Here is a 5859-nt window from a genome sequence, read left to right on the forward strand (position 1 = left end):
CCAGGTCCAGCTTCCCATAGAGGCATCACTTGCGGATTTTTAAAGGGCCAAAAGCACACTCAACAGTCATTCTGCACTTGCTCAGCCTGTTGTTGAACCACTCCTTGCTGCTGTCAAGTTGCCCCATGTATGGCTTCATAAGCCAGAGTATTAAGGGATAAGCGGGGTCTCCCAGGATCACAATGGGCATTTCGACTTCCCCTACGGTGATCTTCTGGTCCAGGAAGAAAGTCCCTGCTTGCAGCTTCTTGAACAGGCCAGTGTTCTGAAAGGCGTGTGTTATGCACCTTTCTGAACCAGCCTGCGTTAATGTCTGTGAAACGTCCATGGTGATCCATTGAGAAATACCCCTTGCGATTAATGTACTCAGTGGCTAGGTGGTCTGGTGCCAGAATTGGAATGTGCATGCCATCTATTGCCCCTCCACAGTTAGAGAAGCCCATTTGTGCAAAGCCATCCACAATGTCACGTACGTTGCCCAGAGTCATGGACTTTTGGAGCAGGATGCAGTTAATGGCCCTGCACACTTCCATCAACATGAGTCCAACGGTCAACTTTCCCACTCCGAACTGGTTTGCGACCAATTGATAGCAGTCTGGAGTAGTCAGCTTCCACAGTGCAATCACCATGCGCTTCTCCAATGAAAGGGCAGCTCACATTCTCGTGTCCTGGCGCTGCAGGGCTGAGGCGAGCTCATCACACAGCCCCATGAATGTGGCTTTCCTCATCCAAAAGTTCTGCAGCCGCAGCTCGTCATCTCAGACAGGCATGACAATGTGATCCCACCACTCAGTGCTTGTTTCCTGAGCCCAAAAGTGGTGTTCCACTGTGGTCAGCACCTCCGTGAATGCCACAAGCAATCTAGTGTCGTAGCTACTACATGTGACAAGATCAATATCACAGTCCTCGTGCCTTTGGAGTTTAAGGAATAACTCAGCTGCCACTCATGATGTGTTGGTCAGAACGAGCAGCATACTGGTCTACAGTTCGGGATCCATTCCTGCAGCCCGAAGACGAAAGGCGCTCAGTACACAAACCATTGAAAGATGGCGCCAAATGCGAACAGAAGCACAGGGATTGCTGGGGTGCGAAGCAATGCATTGTGGGTCATTGGGACAGGACCCAGGATGCCCCTCCACCCACTCCGCCTTCCCACAAATCTTAGCAGCAGAAGAGAAAGAGGAGCTCTGTGGGACAACTGCTCAGAATGCACCGCTCCAAATACAGCTGCAAGTGCCACAAGTATGAACATGCTATTGCACAGGCAGCTGACAGTGTGAACACACAACAGCGGTTCCCCTTCAGCGCTCTCTGAGAGGCACTATAACTGCTGGTGCTGTAACTCTGCCAGTGTAGATGTGCCCTAAGTTACCAAGTGTTAGCTAACACCAGGTAAGGCCAATACTAAGTCCATGTCTACACTTACCAGGGCTCAACGCTACAGCAATCGATCCACCGGAGGTCGATTTTAGCGGGTCTAGTGAAGACTTGCTAAATCGACCGCAGATTGCTCTCCCATTGACTCTGGTACTCCACCGGATCGAGAAGCATAAGGTAAGTCTATGGGGGAGTGTCTCCCTTCGACACAGCGCGGTGTAGACACCGCAGTAAGTCAACCTAAGCTACGTTGACTCCAGTTACGTTATTCACATATCTGGAGTTGTGTAACTTAGGTCAACTTACCCCCGTAGTGTAGACAAGGCCTAAGAGACAGGGTGGTGGGGAAGCAGGGAAGGGAGGCTCCAGGAACCTCATGGAAGGGCTGGATTTCCAGCACTGCATGTTTTCTGAGCTAGGGCAGAGAAAGCTGACAGTTGGGTTTGTGGAACAAGCAATACCGGATTTACAATGGCGCCATGGCACCGGGCCCACGGTCAAAAGGGGCCCCAGCGCACTCTTCTCTGCCCCCCGCTCTCTCCTGTGGGGTCAGAGAAGCTTGACGCTGTGGGTTGCTGCAGCTCCATGGCAGCCTCTGCGGGCAGCCTGGCTCCTGCCCCGCCTCTTTCCCCAGCGTGCTACGTTCCGTCCCGTCCCCCCGCTGCCGATCACCTGGATCAGCTCCTTGCCAGCAGGAGGGGGGAGGGGAGAGCTGCAGCATGCCTCTCCGGAGAGGAGTAGGAGAAGAGGCGGGGGTGAGGTCTTGGGGAAGGGGCTAGAATTGGGGCATACCCCCTCCAGCCCCCTGCGTGAGCACCCCCATGACCCCAGCCCACCCCCCAATCCCCTGCCCACCCTAACCCCTGCACCCCCTCACATACCCTGAGCCCTGTGCCCTGACTCCTGCACCCCCACACACACCCAGCCCCCTGCACTACCTCACACACATCCAGTCCTCTGTCCTGACCCCTGCATTCCCCTCCCAAATCCCCAGCCCTAACTCCTGCACCCCTACACACCCCCAGCCCCCTGCACCCCTCAAACCTCCCCAGCCCCTGCACCCCCCACACAGCCCCTGCCCTGACTCCTGCACCCCCTACACACCCCCAGCCCCCGAACCCCCCTCACACATCCTGAGCCCCCTACCCTGACCCTGCACTCCCCTCATACCTCCTCAGCACCCCCTCACACAGCCCAACCCCCCTTCCCTGACCCTGCACCCCCCACACCTCCCCAGCCCCTTGTCCTGACTCCTGCATCCCCCTCACACCTCCTCTGCCCCCTGCACCCCCCTCTCACCCCCTCACACACACACAGCCCTGATCCCTGCACCCCCACACCTCCCCAGTCCTGACTCCTGCATCCCCCCCTCACACCACCCAGCCCCTGTCCTGAAACTGGCACCCCCCTTACACACATCCAGCCCCCTGCCCTGACTCCTGCACCCCTCCCACATCCCCACCCCCATCCTAAGAACCAAACAGGAGCTGCCCCAGGTAAGCGCTCCACACCCCAACCTCCTGCCCCAACCCTGAGACCCCTCCCTCGCCCTAGCTCCTGGCCAGACACCCTACCCGAACATTTTTTTACAATATTTGGAAAGATCATTAAGTGGTCTGTTGAGACCCTCCGTGATTTTCAAGTGGTCTGTGGAAAAATAAGTTAGACTACAAGAACAATCAAGGTACCTCACTTTATTTTCATTTACTTGCTATTACTTATGGGAGGAGGATGAAGAAAAAAAAAATGAAAAACAGGGGCGGGGGGAGATAAGAGAGGACGTTCTTTTTCTTGACAGGGTCCCAAGGAGGAGCCCCAAAAATGAAGCTGAGCACAGGGCTGGGGGGCCCCAGTAACTCTAAATCCACCACTGGCTGTCATTTCACCTGGGCTGGGGATACTGTCAGGGCTGGTGTAACCACTCGGCGAACTAGGCGGCCGCCTAGGGCACCAAGATTTGGGTGTACCAAAAAGCGGTGCCCCCAGATATTTTTTTTACACTACAGTGGATCACATCTTACACGGCGGTTAGGTTCTAAAGTCACCACGTAAGAGGAAAATCGTGTATAGTGAAAATTACCATAAAGTACAGTATACACTAGAACAGGGGTCCTCAACCTATGGCATGCATGCCAAAGGTGGCACGCAAGCCGATTTTTTTTTTAATGGCAGGATGCGGGTCCCGGCTGCCGCTGAGCCTGCTGCCAACCTGGGGTTCTGTTCACTCAGCTGGCAGCAGGCTGAGCAGGGCCAGCAGTGGGCCGGCTCCTGCCAGCCGGGGTCCCAGCCGCCAGCCCCGCACAGCTCGCTCAGCCTGCTGGGGTTCCAGCCAGCTCCGCTCAGCCTCCTGCCAGCCTGGGTGAACAGTCTGGGGTTCCGTTCACCCAGGGTTCCATCCGCCGGCCTGGGGTTCCGTTCACCCAGGGTTCCATCCGCCAGCCTGGGGTTCCGTTCACCCAGGGTTCCATCCGCCGGCCTGGGGTTCCGTTCACCCAGGGTTCCATCTGCCGGCCTGGGGTTCCGTTCACCCAGTCCGCCAGGAGGCTGAGTGAATCTGGCGGCTGGGACCCCGGCTGGCAGCGGGCTGAGCAGGCTGAGCAGGGCCAGCGGCTGGGACCCCGGCTGCCAGGAGCCAGCAGACGGAACCCCAGACCGGCAGCAGGCTGAGCAGCTCAGTCCACTGCCGGTCTGGGGTCCCGGCCACCGGCCCTGCTCAACCTGCTGACGATCTGGGGTTCCAGCTGCCGGCCTCTTGCCAGCCAGGGTCTCAGCCACCGGCCCTGCTCAGCTTCCTGTCGGCCTGGGTAGGAATGGCAGGAGGCTGAGCGGAGTCACTGTCTGGGACCCCGGCTGGCAGCTGAGTGAACGGAACCCCAGGCTGGCAGCAGGTTCAGTGGTGGCCAGGACCAGCAGCCTGCCATTAACAAAAAAAAAACCAGCTCGCGTGCCACCTTTGGCACTTGTGCCGTAGGTTGAGGACCCCTGTTCTAGTGTAGACAGTGTATACTATGTATACTCTGTGTACGGTAGTTTATAGTTATTTTCACTATACGTGATTTTCCTCTTACGCACTGACCTTAGAACCTAACCCCCACGTAAGATGTGACTCCACTGTATTCTTTTTTGAAAATGTAAAATAAGCGATGCTCCGGAGGGGAGGGAGGAGGGGGCAAGGTGGAAGTTTCGCCTAGGGTGCAAAATATCCTTGCACAGGCCCTGGATACTATGTCAGCTGATCCCCACAGTCTCCAACCTACCCGGGCAGTACAGCAGACATGGCCCTGCCCACTAGCTCCTCTCCTCTCCCTAGCCCACCCACCACTTGGCCCCCACCCTTAAGACTTAGTCCTCTTACTTTTAAAAATGATGGCTTGCCCCTCTCCCCCCCTCAGGCTTTTCTGGCAGCCCTGTTGCCAGGTATCCAATTTTAGACTGGAAACTCCAGTAGAAAATGGGACCTGAGTGTCTGGTTAGTAGTGCTGACTGGAAACTAAATGTCAGGTTATAGGAGTAACCACATTAGCCTCCCCTCCTCCCAACACTCACCCCAGAGGGCTGGAAGAGAACCTGTCCTGCTGCTGTGAGAGGAGGGGCAGCTCAGTGCAGAGATAGACAAAGAGAATGGGCTAGAACCAGGTAGGTACCCGCTCTATGTGGGCAGGGGCAGGAGGGATCCTGTTTATCCCCTCCCCAGCCCTGCTGCGCTTGCAGTTTACCCCTGACCCCTCCCTTGCTCCTGAGACCAACCCTAGCTCCTGCCCCACTGTGCTTTTATCCCTGGCCCCTTTTACAATTATTCTCCAGGGGGGCCCACAAATGTTTGGCGCCAGGCCCACAAAGAGTTAATCCAGCCCTGGGAACAAGGATTCATGCATTCAGGGCTGCCAAATGGCACACACCTGCTCACATCGCCTTGCAATGCTCATGCACTCAAGCTTAGGGTTACCATTCGTCCGGATTTACCCGGACATGTCCTCCTTTTTGTGTTAAAAATAGCGTCCGGGGAGGAATTTGTAAATCACTAAAAATGTCCGGGATTTCCCCCCGTGCAGAGCAGAGCAAGTGGCTGGGAGGGCTGCAGGAAAGTCAGCCGCTCGCATGGGGCTTTGGCAGCCAGAGCCCTTCCCCCGCAGCTTGCTGGGCTGGACTCCGGAGCAGCTGTAGAGCTCCTCCTCCCTCGCCCCCCCCCGCCTGCATTCTGAGCCGGCCGGGCCGTTTGCATCGGGCCTCGGCAGCTCCTCCTCTCCTGCAGCCCAGCGCCCCGCTCCGGCAGGACTGTGCAGGGGCAGGGACCGGGTTGTGTGTTGCGCTGGGGAGCGCAGCCACGTGTCCGGCTCCGCACAGAGCCCAACACCATGTTCTGAGCGGTGGGGTAAGGGAGCCAGGGAGCAGGAGAAGGGGCAGGAAGATTTTGGAGGGGGCAGTCAAGAGACGGGGGGGTCGGGAGTTCGGGGGGGGGGGCTTTTTGGGGGGGGGGGAGAA

Source organism: Trachemys scripta, chromosome 1 (genome assembly GCF_013100865.1).
Source record: "Trachemys scripta elegans isolate TJP31775 chromosome 1, CAS_Tse_1.0, whole genome shotgun sequence".
NCBI classification, from domain to species: Eukaryota; Metazoa; Chordata; order Testudines; family Emydidae; genus Trachemys; species Trachemys scripta.